This window comes from Hydractinia symbiolongicarpus, chromosome 3, assembly GCF_029227915.1.
Source record: "Hydractinia symbiolongicarpus strain clone_291-10 chromosome 3, HSymV2.1, whole genome shotgun sequence".
Taxonomy (NCBI): domain Eukaryota; kingdom Metazoa; phylum Cnidaria; class Hydrozoa; order Anthoathecata; family Hydractiniidae; genus Hydractinia; species Hydractinia symbiolongicarpus.
The window spans coordinates 36131252-36150913 of record NC_079877.1 but is presented as its reverse complement, the minus strand read 5'-3'; positions in this window follow the sequence as shown (position 1 = coordinate 36150913).

Below are 19662 nucleotides of genomic sequence, written 5' to 3'. Positions count from 1 at the left end.
CCACTAAAAGGCATGAGACTTGTAGTTTTCAAAAATGTTTTCATTTTTGATGAGACGCTTAATGAAAGAGGTTTAATCGCCGGCAAACTAAAACCCGCGATTTCCCGTAAATCTCAGGCTTGGCCCGTATAGTCGAATGTATACAAAGAAAGTACCCAGGGAGTAAACTCATTTCCAGAACGTTTTTTTAAATTAGTTTTTCACCACTAGAAGGCATGAGACTTGTACTTCTCAAAAATGTTTTCTTTTTTGATGAGACGCTTAATGAAAGAGGTTTAATCGCTGACAAACGAAAACCCGCGATTTCCCGTAAATCCCGGGCTTGGCCCGTATAGTCGAATGTATACAAAGAAAGTACCCAGGAAGTAAACGCATTTCCCGAAAGATTTTTTTAAATTATTTTTTCAACACTAAGACGTATGAGACCAGTTTCTAAAAATGTTTTTATTTTTGATGAGACGCTGAATAAAAGAAGTTTAATCGCCGGCAAACGAAAACCAGCGATTTCCCGTAAATCCCGAACTTGGCCCGTATAGTCGAATGTATACAAAGAAAGTACCCAGGGAGTAAACTCATTTCCAGAACGTTTTTTTAAATTATTTTTTCACCACTAGAAGGCATGAGACTTGTACTTCTCAAAAATGTTTTCTTTTTTGATGAGACGCTTAATGAAAGAGGTTTAATCGCTGGCAAACGAAAACCCGCGATTTCCCGTAAATCCCAGGCTTGGCCCGTATAGTCGAATGTATACAAAGAAAGTACCCTGTGAGTAAACTCATTTCCAGAACGATTTTTTAAATTATCTTTTCACCACTAAAAGGCATAAGACTTGTGGTTTTCAAAAATGTTTTTATTTTTGATGAGACGCTGAATAAAAGAAGTTTAATCGCCGGCAAACGAAAACCAGCGATTTCCCGTAAATCCCGGACTCGGCCCGTATAGTCGAATGTATACAAAGAAAGTACCCAGGGAGTAAACTCATTTCCCGAACGTTTTTTTAAATTATTTTTTCACCACTAGAAGGCATGAGACTTGTACTTCTCAAAAAAGTTTTCTTTTTTGATGAGACGCTTAATGAAAGAGGTTTAATCGCTGGCAAACGAAAACCCGCGATTTCCCGTAAATCCCGGGCTTGGCCCGTATAGTCGAATGTATACAAAGAAAGTAACCTGTCAGTAATCTCATTTCCAGAACGATTTTTTAAATTATCTTTTCACCGCTAAAACGCATGAGACTTGTAGTTTTCAAAAATGTTTTCATTTTTGATGAGACGCTGAATAAAAGAAGTTTAATCGCCGGCAAACGAAAACCAGCGATTTCCCGTAAATCCCGGACTCGGCCCGTATAGTCGAATGTATACAAAGAAAGTACCCAGGGAGTAAACTCATTTCCCGAACGTTTTTTTAAATTATTTTTTCACCACTAGAAGGCATGAGACTTGTACTTCTCAAAAAAGTTTTCTTTTTTGATGAGACGCTTAATGAAAGAGGTTTAATCGCTGGCAAACGAAAACCCGCGATTTCCCGTAAATCCCGGGCTTGGCCCGTATAGTCGAATGTATACAAAGAAAGTAACCTGTCAGTAATCTCATTTCCAGAACGATTTTTTAAATTATCTTTTCACCGCTAAAACGCATGAGACTTGTAGTTTTCAAAAATGTTTTCATTTTTGATGAGACGCTGAATAAAAGAAGTTTAATCGCTGGCAAACGAAAACCCGCGAATTCCCGTAAATCCCGGACTCGGCCCGTATAGCCAAAGGTACACAAAGAAAGTACCCAGGGAGTAAACGCATTTCCCGAACGATTTTTTAAATTATTTTTTCAACACTAAAACGCATGAGACTTGTAGTTTTCAAAAATGTTTTTATTTTTGATGAGACGCTGAATAAAAGAAGGTTAATCGCCGGCAAACGAAAACCCGCGATTTCCCGTATATCCCGGACTCGGCCCGTATAGTCAAAAGTATACAGAGAAAGTACCCAGGAAGTAAACTCATTTCCCGAACGATTTTTTAAATTATTTTTTCACCACTAAAACGCATGAGACTTGTAGTTTTCAAAAATGTTTTCATTTTTGATGAGACGCTTAATGAAAGAGGTTAAATCGCCGGCAAACGAAAACCCGCGATTTCCCGTAAATCCCAGGCTTGGCCCGTATAGTCGAATGTATACAAAGAAAGTACCCAGGGAGTAAACTCATTTCCCGAACGATTTTTTGAATTATTTTTTCACCACTAAAAGGCATGAGACTTGTAGTTTTCAAAAATGTTTTCATTTTTGATGAGACGCTAAATGAAAGAGGTTTAATCGCCGGCAAACGAAAACCCGCGATTTGCCGTAAATCCCGGGCTTGGCCCGTATAGTCGAATGTATACAAAGAAAGTACCCTGTGAGTAAACTCATTTCCAGAACGATTTTTTAAATCATCTTTTTACCACTAAAACGCATGAGACTTGTAGTTTTCAAAAATGTTTTCATTTTTGATGAGACGCTGAATAAAAGAAGTTTAATCGCCGGCAAACGAAAACCCGCGATTTCCCGTAAATCCCGGACTCTACCCGTATAGTCAAAAGTATACAAAGAAAGTACCCAGGGAGTAAACTTATTTCTTGAACGATTTTTTAAATTATTTTTTCACCACTAAAAGGCATGAGACTTGTAGTTTTCAGGAATATTTTCATTTTTGATGAGACGCTGAATAAAAGAAGTTTAATCGCCGGCAAACGAAAACCAGCGATTTCCCGTAAATCCCGGACTCGGCCCGTATAGTCAAAAGTATACAGAGAAAGTACCCGGGAAGTAAACTCATTTCCCGAACGATTTTTTAAATTATTTTTTCACCATTAAAACGCATGAGACTTGTAGTTTTCCAAAATGTTTTCATTTTTGATGAGACGCTTAATGAAAGAGGTTTAATCGCCGGCAAACGAAAACCCGCGATTTCCCGTTAATCCCAGGATTGGCCCGTATAGTCGAATGTATACAAAGAAAGTACCCAGGAAGTAAACTCATTTCCCGAACGATTTTTTGAATTATTTTTTCACCACTAAAAGGCATGAGACTTGTAGTTTTCAAAAATGTTTTCATTTTTGATGAGACGCTTAATGAAAGAGGTTTAATTGCCGGCAAACGAAAACTAGCGATTTCCCGTAAGTCCCGAGCTAGGCCCGTATAGTCAAATATATACAAAGAAAGTACCCAGGGAGTAAACTCATTTCCCGAACGTTTTTTTAAATTATTTTTTCACTACTAGAAGGCATGAGGCTTGTAGTTTTCAAAAATGTTTTCATTTTTGATGAGACGCTGAATAAAAGAAGTTTAATCGCTGGCAAACGAAAACCCGCGAATTCCCGTAAATCCCGGCTCGGCCCGTATAGCCAAAGGTATACAAAGAAAGTACCCAGGGAGTAAACTCATTTCCCGAACGTTTTTTTAAATTATTTTTTCACTACTAGAAGGCATGAGGCTTGTAGTTTTCAAAAATGTTTTCATTTTTGATGAGACGCTGAATAAAAGAAGTTTAATCGCCGGCAAACGAAAACCCGCAAATTACCGTAAATCCCGGACTCGGCCCGTATAGCCAAAGGTATACAAAGAAAGTACCCATGGAGTAAACTCATTTCCCGAACGATTTTTTAAATTATTTTTTAAACACTAAAACGCATGACATTTGTAGTTTTTAAAAATATTTTCTTTTTTGATGAGACGCTTAATGAAAGATGTTTAATCGCTGGCAAACGAAAACCCGCGATTTCCCGTAAATCCCGGGCTTGGCCCGTATAGTCGAATGTATACAAAGAAAGTACCCAGGGAGTAAACTCATTTCCCAAACGTTTTTTTAAATTATTTTTTCACCACTAGAAGGCATGAGACTTGTAGTTTTCAAAAATCTTTTCTTTTTTGATTAGACGCTTAATGAAAGAGGTTTAATCGCTGGCAAACGAAAACCCGCGAGTTCCCGTAAATCCCGGGCTTGGCCCGTATAGTCGAATGTATACAAAGAAAGTACCCTGTGAGTAAACTCATTTCCAGAACGATTTTTTAAATCATCTTTTTACCACTAAAACGCATGAGACTTGTAGTTTTCAAAAATGTTTTCATTTTTAATGAGACGCTGAATAAAAGAAGTTTAATCGCCGGCAAACGAAAACCCGCGAATTCCCGTAAATCCCGGACTCGGCCCGTATAGCCAAAGGTATACAAAGAAAGTACCCAGGGAGTAAACGCATTTCCCGAACGATTTTTTAAATTATTTTTTCAACACAAAAACGCATGAGACTTGTAGTTTTCAGGAATGTTTTCATTTTTGATGAGACGCTGAATAAAAGAAGTTTAATCGCCGGCAAACGAAAACCAGGGATTTCCCGTAAATCACGGACTCGGCCCGTATAGTCAAAACTATACAAAGAAAGTACTCAGGGAGTAAACTCATTTCCAGAACGATTTTTTAAATCATTTTTTCGCCACTAAAAGGCATGAGACTTGTAGTTTTCAAAAATGTTTTCATTTTTGATAAGACGCTTAATGAAAGAGGTTTAATCGCCGGCAAACGAAAACCCGCGATTTCCCGTAAATCCCGGACTCGGCCCGTATAGTCAAAAGTATACAAAGAAAGTACCCAGGGAGTAAACTTATTTCTTTAACGATTTTTTAAATGATTTTTTCACCACTAAAAGGCATGAGACTTGTAGTTTTCAGGAATGTTTTCATTTTTGATGAGACGCTGAATAAAAGAAGTTTAATCGCCGGCAAACGAAAACCCGCAAATTACCGTAAATCCCGGACTCGGCCCGTATAGCCAAAGGTATACAAAGAAAGTACCCAGGGAGTAAACTCATTTCCCGAACGATTTTTTAAATTATTTTTTAAACACTAAAACGCATGACATTTGTAGTTTTTAAAAATATTTTCTTTTTTGATGAGACGCTTAATGAAAGAGGTTTAATCGCTGGCAAACGAAAACCCGCGATTTCCCGTAAATCCCGGGCTTGGCCCGTATAGTCGAATGTATACAAAGAAAGTACCCAGGGAGTAAACTCATTTCCCAAACGTTTTTTTAAATTATTTTTTCACCACTAGAAGGCATGAGACTTGTAGTTTTCAAAAATGTTTTCTTTTTTGATTAGACGCTTAATGAAAGAGGTTTAATCGCTGGCAAACGAAAACCCGCGAGTTCCCGTAAATCCCGGGCTTGGCCCGTATAGTCGAATGTATACAAAGAAAGTACCCTGTGAGTAAACTCATTTCCAGAACGATTTTTTAAATCATCTTTTTACCACTAAAACGCATGAGACTTGTAGTTTTCAAAAATGTTTTCATTTTTAATGAGACGCTGAATAAAAGAAGTTTAATCGCCGGCAAACGAAAACCCGCGAATTCCCGTAAATCCCGGACTCGGCCCGTATAGCCAAAGGTATACAAAGAAAGTACCCAGGGAGTAAACGCATTTCCCGAACGATTTTTTAAATTATTTTTTCAACACAAAAACGCATGAGACTTGTAGTTTTCAGGAATGTTTTCATTTTTGATGAGACGCTGAATAAAAGAAGTTTAATCGCCGGCAAACGAAAACCAGGGATTTCCCGTAAATCACGGACTCGGCCCGTATAGTCAAAACTATACAAAGAAAGTACTCAGGGAGTAAACTCATTTCCAGAACGATTTTTTAAATCATTTTTTCGCCACTAAAAGGCATGAGACTTGTAGTTTTCAAAAATGTTTTCATTTTTGATAAGACGCTTAATGAAAGAGGTTTAATCGCCGGCAAACGAAAACCCGCGATTTCCCGTAAATCCCGGACTCGGCCCGTATAGTCAAAAGTATACAAAGAAAGTACCCAGGGAGTAAACTTATTTCTTTAACGATTTTTTAAATGATTTTTTCACCACTAAAAGGCATGAGACTTGTAGTTTTCAGGAATGTTTTCATTTTTGATGAGACGCTGAATAAAAGAAGTTTAATCGCCGGCAAACGAAAACCAGCGATTTCCCGTAAATCCCGGACTCATCCCGTATAGTCAAAACTATACAAAGAAAGTACTCAGGGAGTAAACTCATTTCCAGAACGATTTTTTAAATTATTTTTCGCCACTAAAACGCATGAGACTTGTAGTTTTCAAAAATGTTTTCATTTTTGATGAGACGCTTAATGAAAGAGGTTTAATCGCCGGCAAACGAAAACTAGCGATTTCCCGTAAATCCCGAGCTAGGCCCGTATAGTCGAATATATACAAAGAAAGTACCCAGGGAGTAAACTCATTTCCCAAACGTTTTTTTAAATTATTTTTTCACCACTAGAAGGCATGAGACTTGTAGTTTTCAAAAATGTTTTCTTTTTTCATGAGACGCTTAATGAAAGAGGTTTAATCGCTGGCAAACGAAAACCCGCGAATTCCCGTAAATCCCGGGCTTGGCCCGTATAGTCGAATGTATACAAAGAAAGTACCCTGTGAGTAAACTCATTTCCAGAACGATTTTTTAAATCATCTTTTTACCACTAAAACGCGTGAGACTTGTAGTTTTCAAAAATGTTTTCATTTTTAATGAGACGCTGAATAAAAGAAGTTTAATCGCCGGCAAACGAAAACCCGCGATTTCCCGTAAATCCCGGACTCGGCCCGTATAGTCAAAAGTATACAAAGAAAGTACCCAGGGAGTAAACTTATTTCTTTAACGATTTTTTAAATGATTTTTTCACCACTAAAAGGCATGAGACTTGTAGTTTTCAGGAATGTTTTTATTTTTGATGAGATGCTGAATAAAAGAAGTTTAATCGCCGGCAAACGAAAACCAGCGATTTCCCGTAAATCCCGGACTCATCCCGTATAGTCAAAACTATACAAAGAAAGTACTCAGGGAGTAAACTCATTTCCAGAACGATTTTTTAAATTATTTTTCGCCACTAAAACGCATGAGACTTGTAGTTTTCAAAAATGTTTTCATTTTTGATGAGACGCTTAATGAAAGAGGTTTAATCGCCGGCAAACGAAAACTAGCGATTTCCCGTAAATCCCGAGCTAGGCCCGTATAGTCGAATATATACAAAGAAAGTACCCAGGGAGTAAACTCATTTCCCAAACGTTTTTTTAAATCATTTTTTCGCCACTAAAAGGCATGAGACTTGTAGTTTTCAAAAATGTTTTCATTTTTGATAAGACGCTTAATGAAAGAGGTTTAATCGCCGGCAAACGAAAACCCGCGATTTCCCGTAAATCCCGGACTCGGCCCGTATAGTCAAAAGTATACAAAGAAAGTACCCAGGGAGTAAACTTATTTCTTTAACGATTTTTTAAATGATTTTTTCACCACTAAAAGGCATGAGACTTGTAGTTTTCAGGAATGTTTTCATTTTTGATGAGACGCTGAATAAAAGAAGTTTAATCGCCGGCAAACGAAAACCCGCAAATTACCGTAAATCCCGGACTCGGCCCGTATAGCCAAAGGTATACAAAGAAAGTACCCAGGGAGTAAACTCATTTCCCGAACGATTTTTTAAATTATTTTTTAAACACTAAAACGCATGACATTTGTAGTTTTTAAAAATATTTTCTTTTTTGATGAGACGCTTAATGAAAGAGGTTTAATCGCTGGCAAACGAAAACCCGCGATTTCCCGTAAATCCCGGGCTTGGCCCGTATAGTCGAATGTATACAAAGAAAGTACCCAGGGAGTAAACTCATTTCCCAAACGTTTTTTTAAATTATTTTTTCACCACTAGAAGGCATGAGACTTGTAGTTTTCAAAAATGTTTTCTTTTTTGATTAGACGCTTAATGAAAGAGGTTTAATCGCTGGCAAACGAAAACCCGCGAGTTCCCGTAAATCCCGGGCTTGGCCCGTATAGTCGAATGTATACAAAGAAAGTACCCTGTGAGTAAACTCATTTCCAGAACGATTTTTTAAATCATCTTTTTACCACTAAAACGCATGAGACTTGTAGTTTTCAAAAATGTTTTCATTTTTAATGAGACGCTGAATAAAAGAAGTTTAATCGCCGGCAAACGAAAACCCGCGAATTCCCGTAAATCCCGGACTCGGCCCGTATAGCCAAAGGTATACAAAGAAAGTACCCAGGGAGTAAACGCATTTCCCGAACGATTTTTTAAATTATTTTTTCAACACAAAAACGCATGAGACTTGTAGTTTTCAGGAATGTTTTCATTTTTGATGAGACGCTGAATAAAAGAAGTTTAATCGCCGGCAAACGAAAACCAGGGATTTCCCGTAAATCACGGACTCGGCCCGTATAGTCAAAACTATACAAAGAAAGTACTCAGGGAGTAAACTCATTTCCAGAACGATTTTTTAAATCATTTTTTCGCCACTAAAAGGCATGAGACTTGTAGTTTTCAAAAATGTTTTCATTTTTGATAAGACGCTTAATGAAAGAGGTTTAATCGCCGGCAAACGAAAACCCGCGATTTCCCGTAAATCCCGGACTCGGCCGTATAGTCAAAAGTATACAAAGAAAGTACCCAGGGAGTAAACTTATTTCTTTAACGATTTTTTAAATGATTTTTTCACCACTAAAAGGCATGAGACTTGTAGTTTTCAGGAATGTTTTCATTTTTGATGAGACGCTGAATAAAAGAAGTTTAATCGCCGGCAAACGAAAACCAGCGATTTCCCGTAAATCCCGGACTCATCCCGTATAGTCAAAACTATACAAAGAAAGTACTCAGGGAGTAAACTCATTTCCAGAACGATTTTTTAAATTATTTTTCGCCACTAAAACGCATGAGACTTGTAGTTTTCAAAAATGTTTTCATTTTTGATGAGACGCTTAATGAAAGAGGTTTAATCGCCGGCAAACGAAAACTAGCGATTTCCCGTAAATCCCGAGCTAGGCCCGTATAGTCGAATATATACAAAGAAAGTACCCAGGGAGTAAACTCATTTCCCAAACGTTTTTTTAAATTATTTTTTCACCACTAGAAGGCATGAGACTTGTAGTTTTCAAAAATGTTTTCTTTTTTCATGAGACGCTTAATGAAAGAGGTTTAATCGCTGGCAAACGAAAACCCGCGAATTCCCGTAAATCCCGGGCTTGGCCCGTATAGTCGAATGTATACAAAGAAAGTACCCTGTGAGTAAACTCATTTCCAGAACGATTTTTTAAATCATCTTTTTACCACTAAAACGCGTGAGACTTGTAGTTTTCAAAAATGTTTTCATTTTTAATGAGACGCTGAATAAAAGAAGTTTAATCGCCGGCAAACGAAAACCCGCGATTTCCCGTAAATCCCGGACTCGGCCCGTATAGTCAAAAGTATACAAAGAAAGTACCCAGGGAGTAAACTTATTTCTTTAACGATTTTTTAAATGATTTTTTCACCACTAAAAGGCATGAGACTTGTAGTTTTCAGGAATGTTTTTATTTTTGATGAGATGCTGAATAAAAGAAGTTTAATCGCCGGCAAACGAAAACCAGCGATTTCCCGTAAATCCCGGACTCATCCCGTATAGTCAAAACTATACAAAGAAAGTACTCAGGGAGTAAACTCATTTCCAGAACGATTTTTTAAATTATTTTTCGCCACTAAAACGCATGAGACTTGTAGTTTTCAAAAATGTTTTCATTTTTGATGAGACGCTTAATGAAAGAGGTTTAATCGCCGGCAAACGAAAACTAGCGATTTCCCGTAAATCCCGAGCTAGGCCCGTATAGTCGAATATATACAAAGAAAGTACCCAGGGAGTAAACTCATTTCCCAAACGTTTTTTTAAATTATTTTTTCACCACTAGAAGGCATGAGACTTGTAGTTTTCAAAAATGTTTTCTTTTTTCATGAGACGCTTAATGAAAGAGGTTTAATCGCTGGCAAACGAAAACCCGCGAATTCCCGTAAATCCCGGGCTTGGCCCGTATAGTCGAATGTATACAAAGAAAGTACCCTGTGAGTAAACTCATTTCCAGAACGATTTTTTAAATCATCTTTTTACCACTAAAACGCGTGAGACTTGTAGTTTTGAAAAATGTTTTCATTTTTGATGAGACGCTGAATAAAAGAAGTTTAATCGCCGGCAAACGAAAACCCGCGATTTCCCGTAAATCCCAGACTCGGCCCGTATAGTCAAAAGTATACAAAGAAAGTACCCAGGGAGTAAACTTATTTCTTTAACGATTTTTTAAATGATTTTTTCACCACTAAAAGGCATGAGACTTGTAGTTTTCAGGAATGTTTTTATTTTTGATGAGATGCTGAATAAAAGAAGTTTAATCGCCGGAAAACGAAAACCAGGGATTTCCCGTAAATCCCGGACTCGGCCCGTATAGCCAAAGGTATACAAAGAAAGTACCCAGGGAGTAAACTCATTTTCCGAACGATTTTTTAAATTATTTTTTCACCACTACAACGCATGAGACTTGTAGTTTTCAGAAATGTTTTCATTTTTGATGAGACGCTTAATGAAATTGGTTTATTCGCCGGCAAACGAAAACCCGCGATTTCCCGTAAATCCCAGGCTTGGCCCGTATAGTCGAATGTATGCAAAGAAAGTACCCAGGGAGTAAACTCATTTCCCAAACGTTTTTTTAAATTATTTTTTCACCACTAGAAGGCATGAGACTTGTAGTTTTCAAAAATGTTTTCTTTTTTCATGAGACGCTTAATGAAAGAGGTTTAATCGCTGGCAAACGAAAACCCGCGAATTCCCGTAAATCCCGGGCTTGGCCCGTATAGTCGAATGTATACAAAGAAAGTACCCTGTGAGTAAACTCATTTCCAGAACGATTTTTTAAATCATCTTTTTACCACTAAAACGCGTGAGACTTGTAGTTTTGAAAAATGTTTTCATTTTTGATGAGACGCTGAATAAAAGAAGTTTAATCGCCGGCAAACGAAAACCCGCGATTTCCCGTAAATCCCAGACTCGGCCCGTATAGTCAAAAGTATACAAAGAAAGTACCCAGGGAGTAAACTTATTTCTTTAACGATTTTTTAAATGATTTTTTCACCACTAAAAGGCATGAGACTTGTAGTTTTCAGGAATGTTTTTATTTTTGATGAGATGCTGAATAAAAGAAGTTTAATCGCCGGAAAACGAAAACCAGGGATTTCCCGTAAATCCCGGACTCGGCCCGTATAGCCAAAGGTATACAAAGAAAGTACCCAGGGAGTAAACTCATTTCCCGAACGATTTTTTAAATTATTTTTTCAACACTAAAACGCATGAGACTTGTAGTTTTCAAAAATGTTTTTATTTTTGATGAGACGCTGAATAAAAGAAGTTTAATCGCCGGCAAACGAAAACCCGCGATTTCCCGTAAATCCCGGACTCGGCCCGTATAGTCAAAAGTACACAGAGAAAGTACCCAGGAAGTAAACTTATTTCCCGAACGATTTTTTAAATTATTTTTTCACCACTAAAACGCATGAGACTTGTAGTTTTCAGGAATGTTTTCATTTTTGATGAGACGCTTAATGAAAGGGGTTTAATCGCCGGCAAACGAAAATCGGCAATTTTCCCTAAATCCCGGACTCGGCCTCAATAGTCTAAAGTATAAAAAGGAAGTACTCAGGGAGTAAACTCATTTCCCGAACGATTTTTTAAATCATTTTTTCACCACTAAAACGCAAGAGACTTTTAGTTTTCAAAAGTGTTTTCATTTTTAATGAGACGCTGAATGAAAGAGGTTTAATCGCCGGCAAATGATAACCCGCTATTTCCCGTAAATCCCGGTCTGGGCCCGTATAGTCAAATGTATATAAAGAAAGTACCTAGGGAGTAAACTGATTTCCCAAACGATTTTTCAAATTATTTTTGCACCACTAAAACGAATGAAACTTGTCGTTTTTAAAAATGTTTTCATTTTTGATGAGACGCTGAATAAAAGAAGTTTAATCACCGGCAAACGAAAATCCCCAGTTTTCCCTAAATCCCGGCCTCGGCCCGTATAGTTAAAAGTATACAAAGAAAGTACCCAGGCAGTAAACTCATTTCCCCAACGATTTTTTAAATTGTTTTTTCACCACTAAAACGCATGAGACTTGTAGTTTTCAAAAATGTTTTCATTTTTGATGAGACGCTGTATAAAAGAAGTTTAATCGCCGGCAAACGAAAACCCGCGATTTTCCCTAAATCCCAGACTCGGCTTGTATAGTCAAAAGTATACAAAGGAAGTACTCAGGGAGTAAACTCATTTCCCGAACGATTTTTTAAATAATTTTTTCACCACTAAAACGCATGAGACTTGTAGTTTTCAGAAGTCTTTTTATTTTTGATGAGACGCTGAATGAAGGAGGTTTAATCGCCGGCAAACGAAAACCCGCGATTTCCCGTAAATTCCGGGCTTGGCCCGTATAGTCGAATGTATATAAAGAAAGTACCCAGGGAGTAAACTCATTTCCCGAACGATTTTTCAAATTATTTCTGCACCACTAGAACGAATGAGACTTGTCGTTTTCAAAAATGTTTTCATTTTTGATGAGACGTTGAATAAAAGAAGTTTAATCACCGGCAAACGAAAATCCCCAGTTTTCCCTAAATCCCGGCCTCGGCCCGTATAGTTAAAAGTATACAAAGAAAGTACCCAGGCAGTAAACTCATTTCCCTAACGATTTTTTAAATTGTTTTTTCACCACTAAAACGCATGAGACTTGTAGTTTTCAAAAATGTTTTCATTTTTGATGAGACGCTGTATAAAAGAAGTTTAATCGCCGGCAAACGAAAACCCGCGATTTTCCCTAAATCCCAGACTCGGCTTGTATAGTCAAAAGTATACAAAGGAAGTACTCAGGGAGTAAACTTATTTCCCGAACGATTTTTTAAATAATTTTTTCACCACTAAAACGCATGAGACTCGTAGTTTTCAAAAGTCTTTTTATTTTTGATAAGACGCTGAATGAAGGAGGTTTAATCGCCGGCAAACGAAAACCCGCGATTTCCCGTAAATTCCGGGCTTGGCCCGTATAGTCGAATGTATATAAAGAAAGTACCCAGGGAGTAAACTCTTTTCCCGAACGATTTTTCAAATTATTTCTGCACCACTAGAACGAATGAGACTTGTCGTTTTCAAAAATGTTTTCATTTTTGATGAGACGCTGAATAAAAGAAGTTTAATCGCCGGCAAACGAAAATCCGCAATTTTCCCTAAATCCCGGACTCGGCTTGTATAATCAAAAGTATACAAAGGAAGTACTCAGGGAGTAAACTCATTTCCCGAACGATTTTTTAAATAATTTTTTCACCACTAAAACGCATGAGATTTGTAGTTTTCAAAAATGTTTTCATTTTTGATGAGACGCTTAATGATAGAGGTTTAATCGCCGGCAAACGAAAACACGCGATTTCCCGTAAATCCCGACCTAGGCCCGTATAGTCGAATATATACAAAGAAAGTACCCAGGGAGTAAACTCATTTCCCAAACGTTTTTTTAAATTATTTTTTCACCACTAGAAGGCATGAGACTTGTAGTTTTCAAAAATGTTTTCTTTTTTGATTAGACGCTTAATGAAAGAGGTTTAATCGCTGGCAAACGAAAACCCGCGAATTCCCGTAAATCCCGGGCTTGGCCCGTATAGTCGAATGTATACAAAGAAAGTACCCTGTGAGTAAACTCATTTCCAGAACGATTTTTTAAATCATCTTTTTACCACTAAAACGCATGAGACTTGTAGTTTTCAAAAATGTTTTCATTTTTGATGAGACGCTGAATAAAAGAAGTTTAATCGCCGGCAAACGAAAACCCGCGATTTCCCGTAAATCCCGGACTCGGCCCGTATAGTCAAAAGTATACAAAGAAAGTACCCAGGGAGTAAACTTATTTCTTAAAACGATTTTTTAAATTATTTTTTCACCACTAAAAGGCATGAGACTTGTAGTTTTCAGGAATGTTTTCATTTTTGATGAGACGCTGAATAAAAGAAGTTTAATCGCCGGCAAACGAAAACCAGCGATTTCCCGTAAATCCCGGACTCATCCCGTATAGTCAAAACTATACAAAGAAAGTACTCAGGGAGTAAACTCATTTCCAGAACGATTTTTTAAATTATTTTTCGCCACTAAAACGCATGAGACTTGTAGTTTTCAAAAATGTTTTCATTTTTGATGAGACGCTTAATGAAAGAGGTTTAATCGCCGGCAAACGAAAACTAGCGATTTCCCGTAAATCCCGAGCTAGGCCCGTATAGTCGAATATATACAAAGAAAGTACCCAGGGAGTAAACTCATTTCCCAAACGTTTTTTTAAATTATTTTTTCACCACTAGAAGGCATGAGACTTGTAGTTTTCAAAAATGTTTTCTTTTTTCATGAGACGCTTAATGAAAGAAGTTTAATCGCCGGCAAACGAAAATCCGCAATTTTCCATAAATCCCGGACTCGGCTTGTATAATCAAAAGTATACAAAGGAAGTACTCAGGGAGTAAACTCATTTCCCGAACGATTTTTTAAATAATTTTTTCACCACTAAAACGCATGAGATTTGTAGTTTTCAAAAATGTTTTCATTTTTGATGAAACGCTTAATGATAGAGGTTCGCCGGCAAACGAAAACACGCGATTTCCCGTAAATCCCGACCTAGGCCCGTATAGTCGAATATATACAAAGATAGTACCCAGGGAGTAAACTCATTTCCCAAACGTTTTTTTAAATTATTTTTTCACCACTAGAAGGCATGAGACTTGTAGTTTTCAAAAATGTTTTCATTTTTAATGAGACGCTGAATAAAAGAAGTTTAATCGCCGGCAAACGAAAACACGCGATTTCCCGTAAATCCCGGACTCGGCCCGTATAGTCAAAAGTATACAAAGAAAGTACCCTGCGAGTAAACTTATTTCTTTAACGATTTTTTAAATGATTTTTTCACCACTAAAAGGCATGAGACTTGTAGTTTTCAGGAATGTTTTCATTTTTGATGAGACGCTGAATAAAAGAAGTTTAATCGCCGGAAAACGAAAACCAGGGATTTCCCGTAAATCCCGGACTCGGCCCGTATAGCCAAAGGTATACAAAGAAAGTACCCAGGGAGTAAACTCATTTCCCGAACGATTTTTTAAATTATTTTTTCAACACTAAAACGCATGAGACTTGTAGTTTTCAAAAATGTTTTTATTTTTGATGAGACGCTGAATAAAAGAAGTTTAATCGCCGGCAAACGAAAACCCGCGATTTCCCGTAAATCCCGGACTCGGCCCGTATAGTCAAAAGTATACAGAGAAAGTACCCAGGAAGTAAACTTATTTCCCGAACGATTTTTTAAATTATTTTTTCACCACTAAAACGCATGAGACTTGTAGTTTTCAGGAATGTTTTCATTTTTGATGAGACGCTTAATGAAAGGGGTTTAATCGCCGGCAAACGAAAATCGGCAATTTTCCCTAAATCCCGGACTCGGCCTCAATAGTCAAAAGTATAAAAAGGAAGTACTCAGGGAGTAAACTCATTTCCCGAACGATTTTTTAAATCATTTTTTCACCACTAAAATGCAAGAGACTTTTAGTTTTCAAAAGTGTTTTCATTTTTAATGAGACGCTGAATGAAAGAGGTTTAATCGCCGGCAAATGATAACCCGCTATTTCCCGTAAATCCCGGTCTGGGCCCGTATAGTCAAATGTAGATAAAGAAAGTACCCAGGGAGTAAACTGATTTCCCAAACGATTTTTCAAATTATTTTTGCACCACTAGAACGAATGAAACTTGTCGTTTTTAAAAATGTTTTCATTTTTGATGAGACGCTGAATAAAAGAAGTTTAATCACCGGCAAACGAAAATCCCCAGTTTTCCCTAAATCCAGGTATCGGCCCGTATAGTTAAAAGTATACAAAGAAAGTACCCAGGCAGTAATCTCATTTCCCCAACGATTTTTTAAATTGTTTTTTCACCACTAAAACGCATGAGACTTGTAATTTTCAAAAATGTTTTTATTTTTCATGAGTCGCTTAATGAAAGGAGTTTAATCGCCGGCAAACGAGAACCCGCGATTTCCCGTAAATCCCGGGCTTGGCCCGTATAGTCGAATGTATACAAAGAAAGTACCCTGTGAGTAAATTCATTTCCAGAACGATTTCTTAAATTATCTTTTTACCACTAAAACGCATGAGACTTGTAGTTTTCAAAATTGTTTTCATTTTTGATGAGACGCTGAGTAAAAGACGTTTAATCGCCGGCAAACGAAAACCTGCGATTTCCCGTAAATCCCGAACTCGGCCCGTATAGTCAAAAGTGTACAAAGAAAGTACGCAGGGAGTAAACTCATTTCCCGAACGATTTTTTAAATTATTTTTTCATCACTAAAACGCATGAGACTTGTAGTTTTCAAAAATGTTTTCATTTTTGATGAGACGCTGAATAAAAGAAGTTTAATCGCCGGTAAACGAAAACCCGCGATTTCCCGTAAATCCCACACTCGGCCCGTATAGTCAAAAGTATACAAAGAAAGTACCCAGAGAGTAAACTCATTTCCCGAACGATTTTTTAAATTATTTTTTCACCACTAAAACGCGTGAGACTTGTAGTTTTGAAAAATGTTTTCATTTTTGATGAGACGCTGAATAAAAGAAGTTTAATCGCCGGCAAACGAAAACCCGCGATTTCCCGTAAATCCCGGACTCGGCCCGTATAGTCAAAAGTATACAAAGAAAGTACCCAGGGAGTAAACTTATTTCTTTAACGATTTTTTAAATGATTTTTTCACCACTAAAAGGCATGAGACTTGTAGTTTTCAGGAATGTTTTCATTTTTGATGAGACGCTGAATAAAAGAAGTTTAATCGCCGGAAAACGAAAACCAGGGATTTCCCGTAAATCCCGGACTCGGCCCGTATAGCCAAAGGTATACAAAGAAAGTACCCAGGGAGTAAACTCATTTCCCGAACGATTTTTTAAATTATTTTTTCAACACTAAAACGCATGAGACTTGTAGTTTTCAAAAATGTTTTTATTTTTGATGAGACGCTGAATAAAAGAAGTTTAATCGCCGGCAAACGAAAACCCGCGATTTCCCGTAAATCCCGGACTCGGCCCGTATAGTCAAAAGTATACAGAGAAAGTACCCAGGAAGTAAACTTATTTCCCGAACGATTTTTTAAATTATTTTTTCACCACTAAAACGCATGAGACTTGTAGTTTTCAGGAATGTTTTCATTTTTGATGAGACGCTTAATGAAAGGGGTTTAATCGCCGGCAAACGAAAATCGGCAATTTTCCCTAAATCCCGGACTCGGCCTCAATAGTCAAAAGTATAAAAAGGAAGTACTCAGGGAGTAAACTCATTTCCCGAACGATTTTTTAAATCATTTTTTCACCACTAAAATGCAAGAGACTTTTAGTTTTCAAAAGTGTTTTCATTTTTAATGAGACGCTGAATGAAAGAGGTTTAATCGCCGGCAAATGATAACCCGCTATTTCCCGTAAATCCCGGTCTGGGCCCGTATAGTCAAATGTAGATAAAGAAAGTACCCAGGGAGTAAACTGATTTCCCAAACGATTTTTCAAATTATTTTTGCACCACTAGAACGAATGAAACTTGTCGTTTTTAAAAATGTTTTCATTTTTGATGAGACGCTGAATAAAAGAAGTTTAATCACCGGCAAACGAAAATCCCCAGTTTTCCCTAAATCCAGGTATCGGCCCGTATAGTTAAAAGTATACAAAGAAAGTACCCAGGCAGTAATCTCATTTCCCCAACGATTTTTTAAATTGTTTTTTCACCACTAAAACGCATGAGACTTGTAATTTTCAAAAATGTTTTTATTTTTCATGAGTCGCTTAATGAAAGGAGTTTAATCGCCGGCAAACGAGAACCCGCGATTTCCCGTAAATCCCGGGCTTGGCCCGTATAGTCGAATGTATACAAAGAAAGTACCCTGTGAGTAAATTCATTTCCAGAACGATTTCTTAAATTATCTTTTTACCACTAAAACGCATGAGACTTGTAGTTTTCAAAATTGTTTTCATTTTTGATGAGACGCTGAGTAAAAGACGTTTAATCGCCGGCAAACGAAAACCTGCGATTTCCCGTAAATCCCGAACTCGGCCCGTATAGTCAAAAGTGTACAAAGAAAGTACGCAGGGAGTAAACTCATTTCCCGAACGATTTTTTAAATTATTTTTTCATCACTAAAACGCATGAGACTTGTAGTTTTCAAAAATGTTTTCATTTTTGATGAGACTCTGAGTAAAAGAAGTTTAATCGCCGGCAAACGAAAACCCGCGATTTCCCGTAAATCCCGGGCTTGGCCCGTATAGTCGAATGCATACAAAGAAAGTACCCTGTGTGTAAACTCATTTCCCGAACGATTTTTTAAATTATTTTTTCACCACTAAAACGCATGAGACTTGTAGTTTTCAAAAATGTTTTCACTTTTGATGAGACGCTGAATAAAAGAAATTTAATCGCCGGAAACGAAAACCCGCGATTTCCCGTAAATCCCGGGCTTGGCCCGTATAGTCAAATGTATATAAGGAAAGTACCCAGAGAGAAAACTGATTTCCCGAACGATTTTTCAAATTATTTCTGCACCACAAGAACTAATGAGACTTGTAATATTCAAACATGTTAACATTTTTGATGAGACGCTGAATAAAAGAAGTTTAAACGCCGGCAAACGAAAACCCGCGATTTCCCGTAAATCCCGGTCTTGCCCCGTATAGTCGAATGTATACAAAGAAAGTACCCTGTGAGTAAATTCATTTCCAGAACGATTTTTTAAATTATCTTCTCACCACTAAAACGCATGAGACTTTTAGTTTTCAAAATTGTTTTCATTTTTGATGAGACGCTGAATAAAAGACGTTTAAACGCCGGCAAACGAAAACCCGCGATTTCCCGTAAATCCCGGACTCGGCCCGTATAGTCAAAATTGTACAAAGAAAGTACCAAGGGAATAAACTCATTTCCCGAACGATTTTTCAAATTATTTCTGCACCACAAGAACTAATGAGACTTGTAATACTCAAACATGTTCACATTTCTGATGAGACGCTGAATAAAAGAAGTTTAATCGCCGGCAAACGAAAACCCGCGATTTCTCCTAAATCCCGGACTCGGCCCGTATAGTCAAAAGTATAAAAAGAATGTACCCAGGGAGTAAACTCATTTCCCAAACGATTTTTTAAATTATTTTTTCACCACTAAAACGCATGAGACTTGTAGTTTTCAAAAATGTGTTCATTTTTAATGAGATGCTTAATGAAAGAGGTTTAATCGCCGGCAAACGAAAACACGCGATTTCTTGTAAATCCCGGGCTTGGCCCGTATAGTCGAATGTATACAGAGAAAGTACCCTGTGAGTAAACTCATTTCCCGAACGATTTTTCAAGTTATTTCGGCACCACAAGAACTAATGAGACTTGTAATATCCAAACATATTTGCATTTTTGATGAGACGTTGAATAAAAGAAGTTTAATCGCCGTCAAACGAAAACCCACGATTTCTCCTAAATCCCGGACTCGGCCCATATAGTCGAATGTATACAAAGAAAGTACCCTGTGAGTAAACTCATTTCCAGAACGATTTTTTAAATTATCTTCTCACCACTAAAACGCATGAGACTTTTAGTTTTCAAAATTGTTTTCATTTTTGATGAGACGCTGAATAAAAGACGTTTAAACGCCGGCAAACGAAAACCCGCGATTTCCCGTAAATCCCGGACTCGGCCCGTATAGTCAAAATTGTACAAAGAAAGTACCAAGGGAGTAAACTCATTTCCCGAACGATTTT